Source organism: Xenopus laevis, chromosome 4S (assembly GCF_017654675.1).
Source record: "Xenopus laevis strain J_2021 chromosome 4S, Xenopus_laevis_v10.1, whole genome shotgun sequence".
NCBI lineage: Eukaryota > Metazoa > Chordata > Amphibia > Anura > Pipidae > Xenopus > Xenopus laevis.
This window is the reverse complement of record NC_054378.1, coordinates 50,022,988-50,047,742: the sequence shown is the minus strand read 5'-3', so window position 1 is coordinate 50,047,742 and position 24,755 is coordinate 50,022,988. Positions and strand designations below refer to the sequence as shown.

General features: G+C 36.3%; 1 protein-coding gene across 3 annotated transcripts in view; it reads left to right on the top strand.

Moving 5' to 3' along the window:
- The window catches only part of chst8.S (carbohydrate (N-acetylgalactosamine 4-0) sulfotransferase 8 S homeolog), a 293,304-nt gene that overhangs the window by 14,992 nt on the left and 253,557 nt on the right, over window positions 1-24,755 (top strand). The window lies entirely within an intron of this gene.

Genomic DNA, 24,755 nt, shown 5'->3' with positions numbered 1-24,755 from the left:
TTTGCTCATTCCTGATGAGTGTGCAACCCACGGGAGATCATGTGTTAGCTAAAAATATATATGCAAATCTGGAAATATTAGCTTCTTCGCAGTTTTATTGCTGCTCTTGCTCATTCAAATTGCAGGGGCAATTACAATTTCTGAAAACGTTTTTTCAAAATACAAAAAAAAAAGATTCATATTCATTATTATAGTATATTGGGTACTCTTAATTGCACCAACAGTAGGCTTTCCTACAGATATCATTAATGGAGAATTGCTATACAGGTATGGGACATGTTATCCAGAATGCTCGGAAAGTATAGAGGAAGAATATTTAAGCTGGCCAACTACATCAAAGTCATCCCTGGTCTGGCCAGTTCCTACACTCAACTTTCATCTGAATCATTAAGAATTGTACTACTTTATTATGCAGGGACTAAATTTTACCTGCAAGTTGCTTGCTTTCACAGTTAAAACTCCCAAACGTGGTTGACATTTTTATTGGCCACCACTGGGATCACCTGACTAAAGTTGGAAAGGTTGGGAACTACATATTGTGTGCAAAGTGATGGAGGGTTTCAACCAGATTGGCAGTTTGGTTGGTGTCTCAGCTTTGTGGTCAACCCTTTAGCATCCTGAGAGAGCAAGAATGAAGTGATTAGGTATATATGGATATCATATAATTATAAAGCTGGATTCATTTAATAGAGGTTGAAAATCCCAAAGAACAATAACCAGCAAACAAATATTAATAATTCTTCTTTCTGTAATTTGGCTCTCAATATCTTAAGTCTACTAGAAAATCATGTAGACATACAATAGGTAGGCAGGTTGTGCTTCCAATAAGGAATAATTATATCTTAGTTTGGACCAAGTACAAGGTACTATTTTATTATTACAGAAAAAAAGGAAATAATTTTTGCAAATTTTGATTATTGGGATAAAAGTCTATGGGAGAAGGCCTTTCCATAATTCAAAGCTTTCTGGATAACGGGTTTACTGATAGCACATTCCATATCTGTACTTATATCGATAAGCACTGAATAATCTATGTAGCTAGTTAAATTTATACTGGCACTGGTTATCTAATCACAGCTTTTAATTTTTAAATAAAACATGCCCCTAGTTTTTATGATGGATTAAAATTCTGTGTAAATCTTCCCCCCTGTCCTCATTGACATATTCATGGGGATTAGCAGCCTATTGTTGGGGTGTAAGCCATGTTTTCTGCCTAACCCTAGAATACCAATTGGTATAAAAAGTTTTATAAGCAAAAACAAATTTAAAAGCAGATTTATTAAAATGTGAGATTAGAGCTCGGCACAAGAAAACTCACCCACTTTGTATTCATTATTATATTTTTACAATGCACTCAAAGCAATTCATAGAATGGCTTCACCAAGAGTCAATGGGCATAACATAGTGTGAGCTCTTGGGCAGAGAGACTTACGACTAAATGTGACAGGTATATGATCTGTTTTCCAGAAACCCATTATTCAGAAAACTCCAAGTTACGGAAAGAAAGTCTCCCATAGACTCTAGCCAGCAGGAGGCAGTTCAGGGAGATTAGTCACCCCAAAGAAGAGGAGATTTGTCGCCGGGCAACTAATCTCCCTGAATCTGAGCATGTGCCCTGGCCCTTAAGGTTTGGTGATCTAAATTATAGAAAGATCTCTTACTTGGAAAACCTCATTCTGGATAACAGGCCCCATACTTGTATTATGCAGTGTCATGCCTTTTGAAAAGTATACTACTTTAAAGCAAATGTTAAAGGTTAAGGAGTATGTTGTTTCTCTGAACAAAACACATAAATCATTACAAGATCTGTTTTTTGTTTTGAAGCACTTGAGGGGTAAAGAAATAATTAATGTACAAGTGTAAAATTGACTGAGAAACACAAATTGATTTAAAAAGCTTGGAATAGGCTATATACAAACTAGCAGGGGGTTCTGTCTTGGCAGCATCCGCAGTACTTAAACTAACTTGGGACAATTAAGTCTTTATATCAAGGTTGCCATACAAGTGTCATGAACAGTAGAAGCAGACACAATAGCTTTATGCTTTGTGTTCTATGAATAGCCACAAGTAATAAATCAGTTGATCTTTCCAATGTCTTTAGAACTGAATCACAAGGAATTCATAGATCTGTATCAGGAATATATTGGAAGTATGTGGAAACAAAGCATTATGTTGCAGCAAAATTGCCATTTTCATGTACTTTTTCTCTTTATTTTCTCATATTCTGGATGTTTGGCTTTAAAGCCTTTAATTCATTAAAAGCTTACTGTAAATACTTCTCTCTAGAGACTGAATGATGGCAGGTTATTTATTCTTCAATAGAGTTCAGTGATAACTTTTTATTGGTTGGTATTAAAGTTATTGATGTATTACACCCAGATGAAGAAGATTTATTCTCAAGTCTCCCTTTTTTTGGCCAAAGTACCGGTAAATGTTTTTTTTTTTCAAAAGAACAGGCTCGTTCAAAAAAAAAAAAAAAGTCACTTAAATGCTGAGTGGAAATGCTGATATATTGTAGTAGGTTGACAGATTTATTTGAAATGTTTCAATTAAGATTTTAATTTCCCTAGCATAGATTTTCCATTGTTCCTGCATGGTCACAAACTATATGCCTACTGTCCAAGGAGAATTTTTAGTGTGTCTGCAAGCCAACACATAGACATACATCTTATTGCCGATAGAGACCTGCATGTATGGAAATTATTGGATGAGAACATGCTAAATTTGCCTTCTAGGACCCCACTTGACCAAAATGGGCAAATTGCTTTTTTATATTATGTTTTTCATGTTAGATATACGCTTTCTATTTGTATTACGTATATTATTTATGTTTAAGGAAACGCCAAGTTTCACTAGATAATTTTTCAGTTTAGTGAACTGTATTTCTCCATAATTCTGTAGCTTTGTTTTGCTGTAAAAGAAAAAAATATACAAAGCCATAATTTCTTTGTGTAATGGCCCGCTTGAAATAACCATTAGTTATGTTAAGCATGGTCAGCCATTATTCATAATCAGAATCAGATCTGATCATTGCTAACATGAACTTATTTATACAGTAAAAATTGCTGTTCTATTTTGATAAATGTTGATGACAAATATTTTTTTTTTTTAAATTGAACTCTTGCAAACATTAAGTTATAAAGACAGTGACAGCCTTTTAGTGCATTCAAATTATTGTTCCCCCAACAAAGGATGTCTTATTAAGCTGTCCTATTTGAGCATTAAATTTGTCCAAAAGTTAGCAATATCAAGAAGGTTATTCTGTCCTAATGGCATTGTTAATGCAATCATGGATAAAGGGGTTTATGCATATAAATGTCATAGTCTGTATTGTTGAACTATTTACTATACATCACCAATTGCAAAAATAAGTATTTTGGTGATTGGGGTTTTATAAGAATTTCACCTTCTCTTTATATTTTACCTATAAAGTAAACAGGTACCTGATACTTGTCCAGCTGTTTGCTCATTGTAGAGTCAGGGCAGTGCTGGCCTTGGGCAGATGGCAGTTGTTTTGATTGTTTTGTTTGGAAGGCTAAAACATGTTAAAGGGATAGTATACTAAAGTTCTTCAACATGAGAACTCTTGCATGCTTTCTGCAAATCACAATTTGTGGTTTTAGTTATTTAAAGTTAAATGGAGCAAACAGGAAATTGATGCTACACTGCCCGGATTTGTGGGAAGGCCACCAAGGCCCAGGCCTAGGGAGGCAGAATTTTAAGGGTGGCATGCTGCCCAACCACACCCACATTGGTTAAAAAATACTGGGGATGCGCAGGAGATACAATCAATTTTTTTTAATTTCCCATGCCCCAATCCCCATTGCTCAGGTTCCGATGAAAATGTGCACGAATAAAGGGGCGACAAACGGCATTGGGACTAGGGGCACCTGGTATGTTAAACCGGGCCCTGCCTGCATAATGTACTTCAGCTTGCAAAGCAGTGATAACAAAGGGTGAATGAAGAGGGTTGTTGGCTGGTAATCTAACTTGCAAGGACCAAACATAGAGTAGCTTTCATTTTTAGCTTCAGTAATAACAAAACAATATACTTTTTGCCTATTGTTTTAATTCTGAAAAATCTAAATACAATGACAACACACTAGAATGTGTAAAGGTAGTAGAACAAATCCAATGACATCCTTTACTCCATTAGAATAAGCCTGATTTAATATTATCCTTGAATAGCCTTTGAATCAAGAATTCTGTCTGCACAGTACACAGAGCTCATATAACGACACAGAGCTCATTTAATGACACAGATGCTATGTGGTAAGAGACACAATAGGAATAAGGTCCCTGGTCTGTAGAGCTTACAGTCTAAATGGGTGAGTGGCTAACATACAGACACAAATTGAAGGGGAAAAAGTGCACAAGGTAAAGTAAACATAGTGCACCCTATGTAAATTATGGCAGTTAAACTGTGATTTAAGTAATGTCTGTTGTTCCAGTTCTATCTCTTGTGTAATGGACACCCCATTGCTCACATTCACAAACTGCTGTCCAATCTGTGTGCCTGTCTGTAGCAGGCATAATATGGTCTACTTCTGGGAAAGACTTCTGCATTGTTTAAAAAAAAAAAACAAAAAAAAAAAAACTACTCTTTCTTGCAGTATTCATTCATTTCATGTCTGTGTTAGTTCTGCATTGTTGTAAAAAAAGGCTACTCTTTCTTGCAGTATGCATTCATTTCATGTCTGTGTTAGTTGTCTGCTTTTATTAAATGGTTGTCTGCTAACGGTGGAATTGTTGTATGGCAGGCACTTAAATTATCTGTTCATTTTGAAGGAGAAGCCATGTACAGACATGTCTCTTTTAATCGCATGTGATTAACCATGGGTTGGGCCTTTATTGCTTTGGGCTAGAGAAAATCAGAGATACTGGCATTCTGACTTATGGAATTGCTGAAAACAAGCACCTGAGATGTTTTGTTTGTTTTTTTCATTTTAGTTTTACATTTGGTAAATTTCAGTAGTTTTCTGCATTAGAGGTAAATAAATTACCAATTTAAAAGTTTGCATTGGGAGTGTGGCCATCTGTCTGGTTTTCACTAGTAATGAGCAACATTTTTTGCTGAGTTTTGCCATGAAAACGAAATATAAAGACTCCGATGGATGGAAAAAATATGTTGTGCGACAAATGCATTTTGGTGAATTTTTGCCACTTACCTACTTACGCCTCGGCGCAGCTTACTGAAGACCCATCTTCCGGGTCTTTGGTAAGCTGACTGGGAGATCTGCGCCAAGGGGTATGTATAAAGTATGGGACATTTCCCTCGGGGGGGGGGGGGGGGCGGGCAGTTAGGCTGGGGGAGGAGGGAGGGAGGGTCTACCTGGGGTTGGGGTATGGGATTTTTTTATACAGGGTTGAATTCTCCTTTAACGTGGGGTGCCTAACTGGCACACCCAATCAGGAGAGGGGCGCTCCTGCCATGTAGCAAGTTGAGAAACTTGCCTCAGGCAGCAGTGCTCTTCAGGTTGGCAGGTACCAGGCCGCTCTCCTGGTAACTTTAAGAGATGGAATTAGTTTAATCAGAGTGGGTTTTCTCTGAACTAGAGGTGTGCCCCCCCCCTTGCGAAAAGTAAGTGCAGTCCTTAACCATACAAAAATGACTTTGCCATGTAATTGACACCATACATAATATTTGGCTGCATACCTTCGGGAGACAACTCAAATCTGAACTGAAATCAAGGGCTTGTAGAAAGCTAATTTTTTTAGTTATATGATGCTTGTAATGCCATTCCTGGCTTTGTTTGAAAGAAGGATGCACCAGATACACTATTTTTTGATTTGTCTTTATCCCAAACTAAATCGGAACTCTTATTTGCATATACAAATTAGGGCAAAGTAGGACTAAAAAGAACCACGCATGTAGTATGCAGAAGTTATAATCACAATGTCCCAAAAAGTCACATTATTTTAGGAAAGTGGTTCAGCCTGACACTTGGATTCTGTCATATCCAAATCCTGCTGAAAAAGGGGCAAATCCCAAACTGAATCCTGGATTCTCTGTATCTAAGGTTTCCACCTGTCTGATTTTAACCCCTACAGCCTAGTTTTTTTTCCAAATTAGGAAAACTGGGCAGGTTTCCCAATGATTGAAGCAGCAATCGGCCGATCGTCACGTCATAGCCCCGTCCCCTGCCCGGATTCAACCAGGCCAAAAGGTGGCAACCCTATGTATATTCCTCCTTTGAAACCATGAGGGGAAGTATTCACTCCAGATCTCCGCATACATGTATTATGACCTACATGGTGCCACACTTAGAAGCCACCAGTTAGGAACCTCTATGCTAGACTGTGTGAAGTAAATTTGCCTCTGCAAAGTATACAGATATTCATTTTTGTGAATTTTCATAATAGCAAATATGTGTGCTAGCATGTTTCTCAGTTTTTCAGAATTCCGTAATGGCTCTGATCCAGATAAACATTGACTGTGAAAGGCTACCCCTGACGTCTGGACTTTGTTTTTAGAATTAGAATATCGACAGTCTACCCTGGAAGTTTAAAGTGACCTTTTCAGATTGTAAGGCCACCCATGAAGCTCTGGCTTCCTTTTCTTCAGTTTATTTCAGAACATCTGTCTACTTGTTGGATCTTTTTTTTTATTTTTATTAAATTAAACGTGTTTACGTAAAGCAAATATTACAACTCAAGGGTGGTGCTTTTTTATTTAGAAATTTCTAATTAAATTGTATAGGTTATAATTCTTTTAAGCCACAATCACAATATAGACCTTACTGATTGGTATTCTCTTTTTAAAAATGGCAAGTAATCAGGTCATGTCTTTGCTAAAAAAATTGCAAAGTAATATGTGTTGTATTTCTGGTCACACAAGTAACTCTGCTGTAGTAGTTGCAGGGACTACTGCAGCATACCCTCCAACATTCGATTTTTACAAGGTGTTCATTAGAAAAAGTACCAGTCTCTATAGCTGATCAGTGCTGTGGGTAGGCTTCAAGGTTTTCTTGAAAAATGGAAAACTCGGAAGCAAAGCAACAGTTCCAGCTGTTTGCATAAGACCTAACTACAGTTTCATGAATGCAGATTTTTTTAATGCCTTGGTATTAAATTGTCAGACAGTCTTTGCAAAAGAATTTTGAGTTCCATAAGGTACAGGAGATGCAAAACTAGATTTCTGTTTTCTTTAAAAATGCTGATGGTACTCCAAAGGAAAATAAAGGAGGTGAGAAAAGAAGCCTACTTTATTCCTCTGCAATAGTTTAGAGTTGATTTACTCTGTATTACATTTTTACAGAATTAGTGATGTCACCTTGGGGGTTTGTGAGTAAACAAAATCAAGTATAAGCTAACTACAGAATTGAAGCACAACTATAGTCAGTATCACCCCTATGAATGGTTGTAGTATATTCCTGGCTTTCTAGTTTTGAGTATATTGTGTTATTGTTATTTACATATAAATCAAAGCTACTAAGTAGTTATGGGCGAATCTGACTGTTTCACCAAAAATTTGCGAAATGGAAAAAGTCAATGGATTTCAAACCACGCAACAATTGTTTAAACTGTGTGACTTTTTTTGTTTAACTATCTATTATAGTCAATGTGCTTTTTTTTCTTGTCGAAACAAGGCAAAATATTTAGCCCTTAATACTAAGGGGATTATTTACTAAAATAAGAATTTTTCTAATTATATTAAAACAACTTCGACCAAACTCCCATCCGTAATTTTACCTTTTTGTTCCACTTAATTTGTTACGAAATAATCTGATGCAGGAAAAGACTTAATAAAGTCATAAAAAAATCTGAATCATGCGATTGTTTCAGATTTGATGTCTGAAAACTCCCAATTTTTTTGGATTATCACCTGAAAAACCACAAATTCAAATTATTGTACAAAACCCAGCACAGATCATTATATCTTCTATATGTAAAAGGGACATCTTCCAATGACTTCTACATGACATTGGCAGGTTTGTGATTTTATGCAGTATTTTTTTATTCTGACTTTTAGCAGCCCCGTGGTATAATAAATCTCAAAAATTGTGTTTTTCTCTTTCAAAACTCCTACAGACGTTTTTATTGTGTTCTGTGTATTCTGTGTATATATAGTGCTAATGCTACCATGAATAAAAATATATTCTGTAATCTTTTAAGAAGCCAAACTTTAAATGTACTAAATGTAACTGTGTTGCTTATGTTAGGATGCCAATGCAGTTATTGCATTTAACGTATATGTTTATGATATTGTATGAAAGGGGACATAGGGTGTCAAGAACACAAAGTATTTTCCTCTAAAGATAGAATGAATGTGCATTTAGATACAATTCCCCTGATAGCTAATTGCAGTAGTCAGTTAGTATGGTGAACTCCAATATAGGTGTAATGTTTAAAGGATCATTTTTAGGACTTTAAAATGAAGCTCTGTATATTATTGTTGTCTAAGTGACTGTTCAAGCCCCCTTTTATTTACAAGCCATAATACTGGGAACGGTACATGGCAAAACATTTACTTTGAATGAAGGTGTTCAAACCAGTCATAGCCTATTTTTTTAGAACAGACAGGCGGAGTAAGTTCCGCCGAAACGAATTCACAAAGATCTGAAGCAGTATAAAATAACGGTGGCAAATCTGGCGTTTTCATGGAGTAAAATAAAACATACCTTGATAAACTCGTTATTAATTTTACAGTTTTCAAAACTTTTTTCAGTTAATTTCCTTTCCCACAGCATAATAAATAGAAACTGTGCTTTTGGAATCTTGTAAACAGGTACTGGGTCTTTGCAAGGCTTTATTGCTTGTGTAACCATTGAGACTTATGAAGAGGCCCTCAGAACAGCCTATAAATTTACCATATCTAGAATCACCACCATCTTATTGTACTAGTTCACCTTCCAACTTTGTGCAGGTGATTCTGGTAACCCACAGCGCCAATGGTTAAAGGTGCAAATGGATTTAGCCTTTGTGATTTATGCAGTCGAGAAATATTTCAGAAGTATTAGTGATGGCTGTCTAACTGGTATATACAATGCCTGATGTCCTTAGCCAGCCCACAACTAGGACAGGTGTTTTGTAATCTGCTAAATTGACACTGGACAGACGTTTTGCCATAAACCCAATTATATGACTACTTCAGTAATCCCCCACCCACTTGGTTTCATTTTATCCACCTTAACTTTTCCATCTTAACATTATTTACTTGTAGACATGGGGGACATCTGATGGCTTAGGAGCCTGTACATTTCTGTAGCACACTGTGTTTATTTTTGGTTCTAATAAAAACTTTTTCATTTATGATGTAATTTTATTTCTGCTGGACAAAAGAATGCTGGCTTTCATTCAGCTTCTTTATATCTTTGAAATGAAAAGTGTATTTCAGCATGTTAAAGTTTGATATTGGAAGCCTCTGGATAGTAGCCAACTTGAGGAAAAATTGCTTTATTCTCTCTGTTCCTGGGTTACCAATCAGTTATAAAATATAGCTGTAGATGACATTTTTCTTGTGGTTAGGATGTTAAGATATATCCTATTATCAGCAGTAATTTAATCTATTCCTTTATGCCAATAACCTTCATAATAGCTTCTATCCTGTGCGAATATTATAAAGCAATTTAGTAAGCATTTGCATGCTTTCCAAAATTGATTTTTGTATTATCCTTTAAAGATAAAAATAAATAGGTGAAATGCTTTTACTCCTATTGGCAGTGTTTGCGGACAGAATTATCTAGCTTTTGGGGAAGGGTAGATCATTGAATGATTATAGTCTTTGTGAAAATTGTAAAACAGTGTTATATTATCTAAATTAGAGAATTTTATGTTGAAATACTGATATTACCAACATGAAGCTACATGAAAACTGAAGCTATTGACCATATTATTTGACAAATTTATCTCCTAAAACAAGGCCTTTTATTTGTACTCAATGTGCCTCAGAAATGGGAAGGGGCTATATAAAGATAACCATAGTAGTAGCTTTATTTATTAAAAGGGGCAATTGGAGGATACTACAATTTGTTTATAGAACTTTGCTCTTATATTAGTGGGCAGCGGGGCATATAAATGTGTTCTTTCCGACTGTTTAAAATAATGGGGCTTATGTATCACTGAAGGAGCAACTGTGGCTGTGCCAAAATGGATGCAACTTGTTGCACATATTGACACCATTTATTAAAGAGACACTGTCATAATTTTTATGGTGTAGTTTTTAATTCTAAATGTTATTGTTTACACTTCTAACTAATTCACCCTACCATATAAAAAAATCCTGAACCAATTAGTATGTATTTTTTTACTTGTAATATTGTGTAGGCAACCATCTCAGATTATTTTACTTGATCCTGTGCTTTAAGAAAGAGGCAGCACTTCATGATGGAACTGCTTTCAGGCAGGTTATTGTTTCTCCAACTCAATATTACAGGAGGAGTTGTAGTGTGATTTGGATTTTTACTATTGAGTGCTGTTCTTAGATCTACCAGGCAGCTGTTATCTTGTGTTATGGAGCTGTTATCTGGTTACCTTCCCATTGTTCTATTGTTAGGCTGCTGAGAGGGGGGGGGAGGAGGTTGATTTCACTCCGGCTTGCAGTGCAGCAGTAAAGAGTGACTGAAGTTTATCAGAGCACAAGTCAAATGACTAGGCGCACATGGGAAACTGACAATTTATCTACCTCTATGTCAGATTTCAAAATTAAATTGTACTTCAGTCTATAGAAGAATTGTGCCACCCTCATCCCAGCGTAACCTGTTACAGCAGTTTATTCACTTCGGCTGTCTGTGAGACAAGGTGGGTAAATATTGATGGGCTAAGATGCTTTTATATAGGTCACGTAACTCCAAGGTGACTTCCAATATCTTTATAACTTTCGGTATGGGGTGCATTATCCACTATAATCTACAGTGTTTCTATGTGCAGCATTTCAAGGAGTTCTCTGCCTCTGCTCGCTACCCAATGCCACACTTTGTTCCTCTTGTGGTTTTTCATTTTATTATTGTGTCTCCCTGTAGCTCCTCTGTACCCTCTGAGGTATTTTTGCGTGGTTCTTATCCTTTGATCTAAGTTTCTGACCATGCCATGTTGCACTCATATTGCTGTAGGTTAAAGGGGTTGTTCAGCTTTAAATTAACTGTTCGTATGATGTAGAGAGTGATATTCTGAGACAATTTGCAATTGGTTTTCATTTTTTTATTATTTGTGGTTTTTATTTAGCTTTTAATTCAGCAGCTTGTTAGTATGCAGTTTTAGCAATCTGGTTGCTAGGGTCCAAATTACCCTAGCAACCATACATTAATTTGAATAAGAGACTGGAATATGTATATGAAAGGCCTGAATAGAAAGATGAGTAATAAGTAGCAATACAAATAAATCTATAGCTTAACAGAGAATTTGTTTTTTAGATGGGGTCAGTGACCCCCCATTTGAAAGGAAAATAATGTAAAAACTATAAAGAATAAATAATGAAGACCAATTGAAAACTTGCTTTTAATAATTCTATAAAATACTAAAAGTTCATTTTAAGGTGAACCACCCCTTTAATAAGTGACAGAAGGGGAAAGGCATGAAGGGTGGAAGATGCAGGCGGGTGGCCAACAACAGAGATGAACAGAGAGTGGGAGGGGGAGAGGGACAGAGAGAGAGAGAGGAGATGATGATTGAGGGCACAAGACTGGATAGAAACATTGGTGGGAGGGACAGAGGTTTGATAGCTGGAGGGTGGGAGAAACTGCCAGAACAAGACGTAAGAGTGGCAGGGTGTGGGAGGGCAGAGGGAGTGTGCCTGTAGAAGGAGGGGGATTGAAACTGTGAGTGAGAGGTAGACGGAGTGCAGAAGAAACACGAGTAAAGAGTGACAGGGTGTGGGAGGGATAGAATGGCTGTGACCGAAGTAGGAGGCGGAGCAGAAGAGACGGACAGACGCAGCGAGACTAGAGATGGAGGGGGAACAGACGAGGAAACTGAGGGAGCAAGTAACAGAGGGTGGGAGACAAAAGGAGAACCGAGAGGTAGGAAAGGCTAGAAGACCTTATTAAGAGGTGCGAGAGAGCACGCAGAGTAAAGGCGGAAGTGAGGCAGACAGGCAGGCGGAAAAGCTGTAGGGCGAGTGCAGCAGTGACAACTACTAACACGTTTAGGTATAAACGGCGCGTTCTGACATCAGAACGCGACTTTATAAGGATAGAATTTACAATCTGGTCCCATAGCCAATTACCAGACTGTAGATAATGGAAAGATTGTATAAAAGCCTTTGACACCTTCCTACCACATTCTTAGCATCAATAATTTACTTATTAGTGCACTAGATACAGGGCATAGTGAGATGTGCTGTAAGGCACTGAGAAACACTGTACAATATTTGCCAAGGCATAAAATACAATATTCCCTTTATGCACAGTTATCCTCGGGCACTATTTTATTTGTTTTGTGCCAGCTAAATCACATGCAATATGAGGGTGCAAATTGTACTTCTATTAAGCAACTTTGCACCAAGGCCCTTGTCCTTAAATGAGTCCCAGGGCATTCGTATTTACTGGCACTTTAGAATGTTTTGTATTGATATTTTCTGCTTTGTTTTCTGAATTTTAACACCTATTAGCCTGCACCTTTGGTTGGGAGTACCATTTTTGACCAACAGAGGGCTTGTACATTATGACTTCACAGTGATTCTTGGGACACCAGGCTCTTCTTTATATTATTTTTATATTATTCTGCTGGAATTTATGGCAGTCCAACCTTAATAACCTATCCTTAGGTTACAGTTTTGGACACAAAACATAACTATTATCTATTTATTCAAGAATGGAATTTCCTCGCATAGGCTTTACTGATGTCTGGTGTGTTTCTATTAAACAAACCGAGTCATTTCAAATTACTTTAAAATTGGATTTATCTATCCTTCTACTGCAGTGTTTCTTTTGTATAATTTTTGCAGACAAGGGATAATGACAGGTCAGTCACCTACTACCATATTATCACATGTGTTCAGCATTCCAGTCAATATCTTAGGCCTGTTCTCTATACAAACTTTACTTCTAATATAATATTGCATTTTCATGTTTTTTTCACAAATTTTTCACAGTTTCGCAAATTTTTCGGGAAGTTCCGAATTTTTTGCCGAAACGGGAGAAATTCCCCATCACTGGTGTCAGATACATGGGTGGGTACATTATGGAAAGCAGTCCATGAAAATATTTTAGGTAGATGCAGTAATGTGAACAAATGATGTTTATGTGGACTCAAAATCAGTCGTTTAGGGCCAACATCCACACACACATTAAAATGCCCCACTTTTGCCTTTAGCAGCCTGTATACATGCTTGCTCCATCCATTTTTTTGACATAAAAGATGAGCGGTCGGGTTTATAAATACAGGTAACATGCCAAGTCGGGTTGAGTTCAAGTAGTGAGAAGGCAGGTTAAGGTCAGGTGTGGGTTACATAGTTACATAGTTACATAGTTAAATTGGGTTGAAAAAAGACAAAGTCCATCAAGTTCAACCCCTCCAAATGAAAACCCAGTATCCATACACACACCCCTCCCTACTTTCACATAAATTCTATAAACCCATACCTATACTTATTATAGAGCTTAGTATCACAATAGCCTTTGATATTATGTCTGTCCAAAAAATCATCCAAGCCATTCTTAAAGGCATTAACTGAATCAGCCATCACAACATCACCCGGCAGTGCATTCCACAACCTCACTGTCCTGACTGTGAAGAACCCCCTACGTTGCTTGAAATGAAAGCTCTTTTCTTCTAGTCTAAAGGGGTGGCCTCTGGTACGGTGATCCACTTTATAGGTAAAAAGGTCCCCTGCTATTTGTCTATAATGTCCTCTAATGTACTTGTAAAGTGTAATCATGTCCCCATGTTGACAACATTTTTTGACACATCGCTAATGTGAACTCTGTTTTTGCAAGCAAAGATATTTATTTTCTGTATATCTTCCCATTAATTTACAATACAAAGCACAGAGCAGTAATGCAGGTTGCTCTAGATTCCCGGTTCAGAATTTGATTGAATATGACTGCACATGCATCATTCAGAATTTAAAAAGCAAACATTCTGTTTGGCTTTTTTCATATTGGGTTTCTAGAAAGGCGATCCATGTTGGATTTCATTATGAGGGTCAGCGACACGCACATGCTCAGTGTGCATTGAGTAGCTGATGATAAACTAAGCTAAAAACAAAGCTTAAAGATACTACTCTTACAAGATAGGTTGAACAGGAGAGACCTTATCCTGCTTGTTTAGATATGAATTGTTATTAACTCACAAGGTTATATTTGTGATTAGTACTAATGGGCCCTGTGACATAATTCGCAGTAGCATCCATTTAAACTGACTTCTAGTGGAACTTTATAGTAACCAGACCAGATCAATTTTTTCTTTTGTGGCACATGACAAAAAATACACATTAAGTTAGTAAAGACATGTGATTAAATCCGATGCCATATATCTAATGTGCCTCCGGGCAGTGGTAATCAGATTCATTCAGTGTATGTATGGTAATACCAAGCAATACAATATGTATGTCCATGTTTATAGGAAAAATCAGGTAAAAACAGACCCTGCTTATAAATAGTGCACATTCTGCTTGTAATATGTAATACTATTGTTGGTTTGTTTTCTAGCAAACTTAGAAAACAGAAGTTTTATTTCACTGTACCATTGCTAAATAATATAAATCTTCCTTAAATAATACATTCATGCTCAAAGCTGTATTTTAAAATGAGCACTCAGTGCTGAATTTATGTATGCAAATGAAACATCATGAAATGCTGTCAAGTATGTAACATCTAATTTAATATTATATCATTAGTATGCTAATTAGAGTTTTTATTCAGCAGTTGAATCAATAGTTGTTTCAGCGTATACTTTTTTTGAAGTAGTTTGTTATGAAACAATGTTTCTATGTTGCCAGACATTAAAAATGACAGGTGAATTAAAATGCATTTCATTCCCCATCTATAAAACTTAATTGCTGTTACTTGCAGTACTATTGATCTTTTATTGATATTGACAAATGAGAGGTGAATTAGACATAGCTCTGTGTTCCTTTTAATCTATCCCAATGCTGTTTTCTTTCATATTGCTTCCAGAGCCTAAGTATGCACTACCAAACCAATCCATTAAGGATTTTAGAATATTTTTTGTCCCCATTGCAATAAATATTACCAAGATTTTTAATGGCTGCTAATGGAAAGTCTTATTCATGTGGGAATCATCCCTTTCTAACAACTGAAGTACTTGCAACATGATTATTACTGTGTTTGATAGCACTACACATTTATTTTAGTGCCTCTATAATAAAGATTAAAAACATTTGATTCAGATTTTTTTATTATTATTATTTCAGAGAAGAAAAAATATAGTAATATTCTGTAAGTCAAACCAGAATGGCCTTCTAACTGCTTTATGTAATGTTCAAATGTTTTTACTATGTTATTGTAGAAATTCCTTAGCTTGATATGTATGTTTGTAAGGTTATTTTCCTAGAACTAACTGTAAATAGCAAATTGGGGGGAAAATCCTGTTGAATTACCCCCCCCCCACCCCAATTGTATCCACTACTGACTTAGAATCTACCTGACTTAATTTCAGGTAGTTTCTTTATCAGTGGCAAGATACCAATCTTCCCTTTCTTATAGTTCTATAAATAATAATGTTGTAGTAAAAGCCTATTAAACCCCCATAAATACATTTTGCCTACACACATAACATATTATTCAAAGCCCAATACCAAGGAGATTAGACAAATGGAAGAAATCACCCATATAATTTACAACCATAGTCACGTTTTGGTGCCCCTGGATAAACCATTTTAAATCTCTGTGATGAAACTTCAAACTATAGACTTACCTGACTAGGGCTCTTCCTCACCTACTTTGTCTTATTCATTGTCGGCCACTAGTAAGCCCCGCACCCTGGCTGGAAGCCAGTACACCCCCATTTATTTTTTAACATGGTCCGGCCCGATCACGCCGGCTGCGATGTACACACAAGGATGATGACGGCCTGCAATGCGACATTGCTGACGTGGAACCGTTACCAGTAACATTGCAGCCATCCCGCCACCGCACCACATGCACCATGGCGAGCAGACTGCAGCCTGCAGGAACAGCGTCAGACTCAACTCCTGGAGCTGAGCTCTGCTCCAATCTAGTTTCTCTGCTGGGCCTGGTACATCATCACCCCCAATTAATATCCTCAGTCTGAGAATGATCATCTGAACAGACTGTTACATGGCAAGTCAATAGCCCATTCCAACACAGTTGTGACATATTCTGTTGCAGACACCGTCCCCTGGCACTGGGTTATGGGATTTTTTATGCAAAGTAGCATTTATTCAAAAACTAACTGCTAATATTGAGATGCAGGGAAGTCTTTATGGGTGGCAGGGTTGTAGGATAATCTTACCATTGGCAAATAGGACAAAAACTCCTTTTAGTTATTTACAAAGAAATATTCCTAGTATCTCATTCAGTTTTCTTCATCTGTTGTTGGGCACCATCTCTCCTTACTATACCTGTTATCCCACAGCCACAATCCTTTCCCAGAGACTATTATCTTCACTGCAACTATAGGCACCATCTCTCCCTACTATACCTGTTATCCCACAGTCACACTCCCTTCCCAGAGACTATTATCACATTGTTACTATAGGCACCATCTCTTTCTACTATACCTGCTATCCCACAGCCACAGTCCCTTCCCAGAGACTATTATCCACACTGCTACTATAGGCACCATCTCTCCCTACTATACCTGCTATACCACAGTCACAGTCCCTTCCCAGAGACTATTATCCCAATGTTACTATAGGCACCATCTCTCCCTACTATACCTGCTATCCCACAGTCACACTCCCTTCCCAGGGGCTAAAATATCCAGAAGGCTCTGGACCTGCAGTTTTCCAGATAACTGATCTTTCTGTAATTTGGATCATCATACATAAAGTCTACTAGAAAATGTTACTGGCTCTTTAAATCTGGGGGGGCGCCTAAGTTGCCCCAATTGGGCCTGCAGTTGGTAAGACCGGCCCTGTATATACCACTCTAGAAAGAGTGCCCTGTTAATATAGATGATTTTTTAGAAATGACTTGTTAAATTTTGCCTACATATGTTATTCATTTTCTACTCAACTTTGTGCCTCCCCCTCCCCTCTTTTTCATTCTGTATCCCCCTTTACAATGGTAAAATAAGAAATAAAGAATTTACAAAAAAAAATATATTATTCAAAGTAACTTTCCAGTATACATTAATTACACAATTTCAATGGTTTTAAAGTTATTCATAAATGTATTTGGTATTGTGCTGATTGGATGGGAGGGGCACCCCTCCCATGCATATAATTCTGCATAGGCGCCTGTGAGCCATCTACCCAGGCTTTCAGGCATGAACCCTTGGCTGCCTATATAGAAAACCACTCCAAGTGCCGTAGTGCCCCAGCAGCTGATAGATATGATCCAAAAGTGCCTTCTTAATATAATAGATGTATAATGCATAGACGTGTACAATTGTGACATAAGACTGGCAAGACTATGCCATTTGTACTTACAGGTGTATTAATTTTTTTCTCCTGGAATAGAGCAACATTTAGAACAGCTTCAGCAAAGTGTGCCATTACATTACACTAATGTTTTAGGCTTATGGGATAACAGGGCATCTTGAACACTGCTATTCTTTTACAGATAGTGAGTACATCTACCGCTGCTAGCAAGTCCATTACATTATCGTGAATGCTGCTAGCAAGTCCTTTTGAATGTGAATGTGGAAAATGCAGTGGTATACAGCACATAGCGCTAGGAAACAGAGCATGACCAAAAATGAGGAGAACGTGTAAAGAACTAAAGCAAACAACCAAAAAAGCAGAACTAAACCCTGACAGAAAAGTGAAATGCACAAGAGTTAACTCTATATGGTCAAATGTCTAATTATAAAATAAACATGGGTAAGTCTGAGGCCTTATCAATCTCCCGGCTGCTCTCCAACAACAACTATAATCTTCCTTTATGTTTAAATGGCAAGAGAGTAAATTGAGATATTTAGGGGTGGAGATTTTGGCAGATTTGTCTAGATTATTTGAGTTTAACTATACTCCATTGTTAACAGAAGCAAAACATTTACTAATGACATGGGTGAAGAAGAATTTTTTACGTGAAAGGGGAAAATTAATAGCATTAAGATGTCAATACTGCCAAAATTCATATATCTATTTAATACCTTACCAATAACAGTTCCGAGAGCTTATTTCACAGAATTAAATCAAACTATCTTTTACTATAAATGGCAAAAAAGTAGGGGTAGAGTTAAAAGAGAGACTCTATATAAATCCAAGGTAGACTGGCTATGCCAGACTTAGAAACGTATTACCAGTCAGCGGTACTCTCAACGGTGCCAGAATACTGTAGTTTTGATTCTCCCCAACAGTGGCAATTACTAGAAAACTTATGGACACAAGACGTATTACAGAAGCTGAACTTTCTAGAGAGCAGTGATCAACTAGAGATAAATGGAGAGAACAGCAAATACAAAATTTTCTGTTAAAACTTAAGCTCAGGGGAACAAGAGTCAGGGAATTAACAGAATTTGAACAACTATGTACAATAGAAGGTAATATGAGACATTCTCTGTCTCGAATATATAAAATTATTAAATACCTGAACCATCCTACTTACACCGCAATATGGGAAAATGAGTTAAATATTGCTTTAAATGACCAAGATTGGGAGAGAATATATAAATACACTAATACATGTTCAATAAGCAACAGACTACAAGAGTCTTCATACAAACTATTGTCCAGATGGTACAGAACACTAATGGTGTTAAAAAAGATGTGTTTGATGGTTAATAACTTATGCTGGAGATGTGAGCAAGATCAGGGTTCATTAGAACATTTATGGCTTTCTTGTCCATTATTAAAATCTTATTGGAATTAGGTATTTGAAACATGTTCTGATATTATAGGTGAAAGAGTGAAAACAGACTCTCCAGCTATTTTATTATTCCATGACTTTGAACCAGAGAACTTTACTAAAAAATAATTATTATTGCAACTTATAATTGCAGCTAAGGCTCAGATTCCCATGTGGAGACAGAAAACACCCCCGAATAAGGAGAAATGGTTTCAAATGATAAATGACATATGTCTAATGGAGGAATTGACTGCCTCCATAAATAAAAAATATGTGAATTATTCAGCCATTTAGTTGCCCTGGAAGGAATACCTAGCAAAGTTGCCATCTGAATCAGAATACTAGTATAAGATATTACTCTCAACCTGATAAACTGGGACTAACGTAAATACTTACCTGATTGTTAAATGCTTGACCCTCTCCTTGGAACGACCTGAATGACCTATAAAGTAATCAGAAAAAGAAATTATACCACGGAAACGATTATCAATGTCTAGAATAACTGAATGTTTAATCTTTATGACATTTCAGTTACTATTGCTACAAGCTTAAAATAAGTTTATGAACAATGCTTGAAATTATGTTTACTATGTCCTTTAATGTACAATAATGTTTATGCAGTATGGTTGTAAACTGATATAAACATGCTCAATACAAAGAATGCAGAAAAAAAAGAAACGTGGAATGCACTACAAATTGACCTTAGTTGAAAAAGACTTTTGTTTACCTGAAAATAAGACTTCAGCTTCTTTAACACCAGCTTTGATAGTTTGCCTAGAAGATTATTTTCAATCTGTTTTGCAGTTTTGGGTCACTAATAAGGCAGGCATCTTCACTTTGCAGCAGACATCCTGAACTTTACATTGAAACTGGAATAAGACTTGGAAAAATGATTAAATGTTTTTACACATCTCACTGATCCAACTGACAAAACTTACAATCACATATGCCTTTGAAATAATTCTTCTGTATTCCCCAAGCAGGTCTTGGTCAAATATCTGCACTGTCAAGAAAAAATGTTGATTCTGTGGGCTCACAGAGCAGTAAATAAAGTGACCTTCATGGGTCAAAAAGCCTTGGCATTTTCTAAGGCTGTTTTTGCTCAACTCCTTACAAGAAATCCATAAATGTTTTTTTGCAAGAAATCAAACTTTTTAGATATCCTTAATTTCCCACATATCTAAAAATAGTCCTCTGATCTTTGTTATAACAATATGCTTTTGTTTAATTAAAAAGAAAGCGTCATTATTTTAGTTGAATTAAAAGGAAAGTTCACCTTTAAGTGGTAACACGTACTATCAATTTCTATGCCATACAACACATATTATAGACAGTATAACAAACATTGATGTGACATTGTGTGACCTGGTGGGCACTGAGCAGACACAACTAAAGTTGCTGTTGCCCAGTAGTACACAGATTGTCATGACATTGTAAATAGCTGCCAGCAAAGGTAAGGACAACCCGCTCATAAAGCTAAAGCTACTTGAGGAATTACTTTACCGAGCAAATTGCACAAACCAAATCTCATGAGCAACTGTAAATTGCTTAGTGGTGTTTGAGTTGGTGATCTGGGATGTGATATCTTGCAAATCTAGCCTGCAATTTTTCAAATGGTATTTACAATTCTGAAGAGCACAACACTAAAGGGTCTATTTATCATGCCGTGTAAAACATTGGAGAAAACCATCACTCTGCCCATAGCAACCAATCAGCAATTATATTTCAACAGAGGTAGAAAACAAAAGCAAAAATCTGATCTTTACACAGCATGATAAATAGGTCAGAAGATGTTATTGCATCCTACTAATATATTGTGTTATTGTAGTTACTTCCTTTGTGACTTCCTCGAGTGACTTTCAGTCTTAATGTAATAAAGAAACATTTGCTACACTTCTAGTAACCTATGGCAACCAATCATCGGGTAGAATTTACTAATTACCTGTTTAAAAGCATTTTATTGGTTGCAATGGGTAACTGAAACTAAGCAAACTGTATGTGGCTTTATGCTATACTATGCAGATGCTGGTTATACATTTGCTAATATAATTGTAAAAAATATGTATTACCCTCGGCTAATTAAATATATTGCTAACTATACTTGCCTCTCACCTTTTAGGTCAGGTTGATTGAATTAAATATGTTTTGTTTACAATACATAATTTTTTGAAAAACAAAACACAAACAATTTGCTCCTGATCAAGTAAATCCTTGTGACCAATGAAATCTTTGCTTCCAGTGCTACATGCTAATAGTTTACTATGGGTTACCACAACTGGATACAAATTGTATTATTGCATTACCCCATTAGAAATCCAAAACCCCAAATGGCAAAACATTATTATTATTTAAGCAAAAAGTAAGAACAGAAATTAATTATTAAAAAATGGCATGTGAACGATGTACTTCATACAAATGGTACATTTTTAAGTTATACTCCCAATTAAATTCTTTTAAATTACCTCTGCCTGTTTTTGATAAATTACAAATATAATAGGGAACACATAAAAAGTTGAATTTTTCTTGTATAGCCTAGTTACTGTTTCAGCTCTTTTCTCACTTTTTGTTTTGAATTTTAGATATGTATTGTCTACTAGACTTGAGAATAAGGAATAAGGTGTAAATTTTCTGTAAAACAAAAATCAGTTATTTGCATTATGTGCAGCACACAAGCACATCGTTTTGACTTGCTGCGTGAGATGAGTGCATTTTTTCATATTTTTCTAACACAGTCATAGTATCTTATAGGGAACTGTACTGGTTCCATAGACAATGATTTACTTTTAATGCTTTCTGTATTTTTTTTTCAATTCCTTCCTAGAAAATAGGTGGTTTGGGGCAGATTGAATATGACAGGTAATGAATACTAGATGCCAAAACTAGAACAAATGTTACTTAGGTAGTTCCTATGTTAGTTCCAAATGATCTTAAAAGATTAATGGCTTGTGTGATATACTTGTTTGTGCACTAAAAAACCTCCAAAAAAAGTATTCAAATGGCAGTGTTTCATCATAGCATGAAGACTTTCAGGCTCTTGGTTCTTCGATCACTTGTAATGGCTCTATATATAGATGGTTCACTGCTAATAATAACTTGAAAGCAAGCCATTTCTAAGGCTATATGATATGTAAGATCCTTACATCGAGAATAATAAAACATATACTTTTTGGCAATATAAAAGACATTCTATTGCATGAATATGATATGTCACAATGATGACTGATATATACTGACTTATTTCAGTATGGACTGCTAAATGTCTTTTCCTTAAGTTTACATTTTCACGAATTTTAAAGATTTGTTTTCCTGATCCCCTGGAAAAACTTAAAATGGGGGTTAGTTCTACTGTAAATATGTTTCTAAAAATATGTTCCACGCTTGCAAAGTTTTAGTTTCAACCCATCTCACAATCTTGTGGTGCATTTTTAATATCCACAAACTATCACTGTATCGTTGAGACATGTTGACTGCTTTCAGAACCAAAAAAAATCTCAAGGACAGAACACTGAGGTCATCACTTTGTAACACTGAGCTAACTAGAAAATATTCCATTAGTCACAATTCTCTGAATTCAGTCCTCAGGCTAGTTTTTTTATACTAGTACAAATAGTTGGCATTAGACCTGTATTGAGTAATGTACTCTGTAAACTCTTTTTATGGTAAATATCTGTATCAAAACCCCTGCAGTTCTATGTTAATGTTTATATACACTTTAGATTTACAAAATCTATCTCGCAAGAAAGAAAGATGATTGTAATAGGATATTGTTTATCATCCTAAACAATTATCAAAGTACAGGTACTGTTAATTTCTAACACATTAAAGGGTTATAATATTAATGGTAGGTCATATTGATATTCACTTTTTTAAAAACACTGTTTGTGCCATGCACTTTGATTCTCAGTGTATATCTATAATTCCTGCCACAATGCAAAACATTGTTGTGCAAGTCTTGCCTTATAGTCAGATAGGCATGTATTCCATTAAAGAAGTATATTCAAATGTTGCAGTACTTTTAGAGCATGTCATACCAGGCCCAGTAACATCATCAAAAAATGATTGTAATATATATATATCACTGGAATATCTGCCTGATTCTAAGACTAACATAATTTAACTCGCTAATTGGTTGCTATATGTGCTAAGAACTATAGCAAACCTTTGCACCTTATACATAACCCTATTGGTCTCTAAATTAGATGTAGTATTCCCAGCTGCATGGATCAACTCCCATCAGAAATATGATCTGCCATTATACAATTTGACCAAGAGAGTGCAGGTATGGAATCCCTTATCCAAAAACCTGTTATCCAGAAAGTTCTGAATTACGGAGTGACCATTTCATATCCATTTTAATCAAATAATTCACATTTTTAAAAATGATTTCCTTTTTCTCTGTAATAATAAAACAGTACCTTTTATTTGATCTTATCTAATATATATTTTAATCCTTATTGGAGACAAAACAACCCTATTGGGTTTATTTAATGTTTAAAAAGTTTTTTAGTAGACTTAAGATGGAAAAGACCCCTATCCAGAAACCCCCATGTACCTGGATAATAGGTCCCATACCTGTACTAGTATCAACCACATGTATTTGACATTTCTAGGTTTCATGCCATGTCACGTGTTGCCTAGCAAAAGGCATTGTTACAAAATTAAAATGGCCCTACACTCAAAAGCATAAAATGTCTTTGCTTATTCATTTATTTGCAAACTATGGCTGGCTGAAAGGGACAATATTTTTAACGTCAAAGGGATATTATTTGTAATATCTAAAACATTAATCACACCACAGTCCACAATAAAAAAAAACCAAGAAAACACTAAAATATTATACGTGAGAATGTATGTCAAATAATTATACAGTACATTTTATAGGTGTTGGACTTGTTATACAGAATGCTTGGGACCTGGGGTTTTCTGGTTAACAGATGTTTATGTAATTTGGATCTTCATACCTTAGGTCTACTAAAAAATCATGTAAACATTAAATAAACCAAATAGGCTGGTTTTGCTTCCAATAAGGATTATTTATGTTAGGTTGGATCAGGTACAAAGTACTGTTTTATTACTACAGAGATAAAGAAAATCATTTTTAAAGGTATGGATTGTTGGGATAAATGTGTAGGTATTCCATAATATACCATGGCAGAAGTAGCAAAGTCAACCACTTTTAAAATGATAAAGTTCTGTTTATTTTCCAAAGGCAATACAAATATCCAAGTTGGACACATATAACCAAATGTCCAGGGCATTCCAGTGCATGACCAAAATTTTCCAGAAGCCCAGTCGTCACTTTCCTCACAGGATCCTGTTGTGGTATTACCTCTCAACACCAATGGGCTGTTCCCATTCCACCTCCCTCATTGGGATCTCTATATCCCCACCTGCCCTCAGCAACCCGACACTCCTCACTGGCGTCCCCTTGCTATTCCGGACAGCAATTTCCACAATGGCCACGGTCCCATAGCCCTCTCTGTTAACTACCCTGTTCACTGTCACTTTGACCCTAACTAAGAGTATCTATCGGAAGGCTAGTTCCACTTAGCTCCTTATTGGACCTCTGCCCTTGCTACCTTTTCTTAACTAGCTTGTACACCTAGTGCACACTATTGCATTGCTCTCCTAACTCTGGCTGAACCTAGGGCTGGGCTCTTCTTCTCCAGCAGGTGTTCTTCACTGGACCACAAACTGCCAATCCCCTTGTTTCTTGCCCCTTTTTATACTTTTTCCTCCACTAGCTTCCTCTGGTGGCCAGGGTAAAAATTACATTACTATCCAATTAACAATTAACTGCCCTCTTGTGGCCAAACAACTAAAGTACAATTTCCCAAACATTACAATTTTCAACATTCAAAAGCCCACATGCACACATAA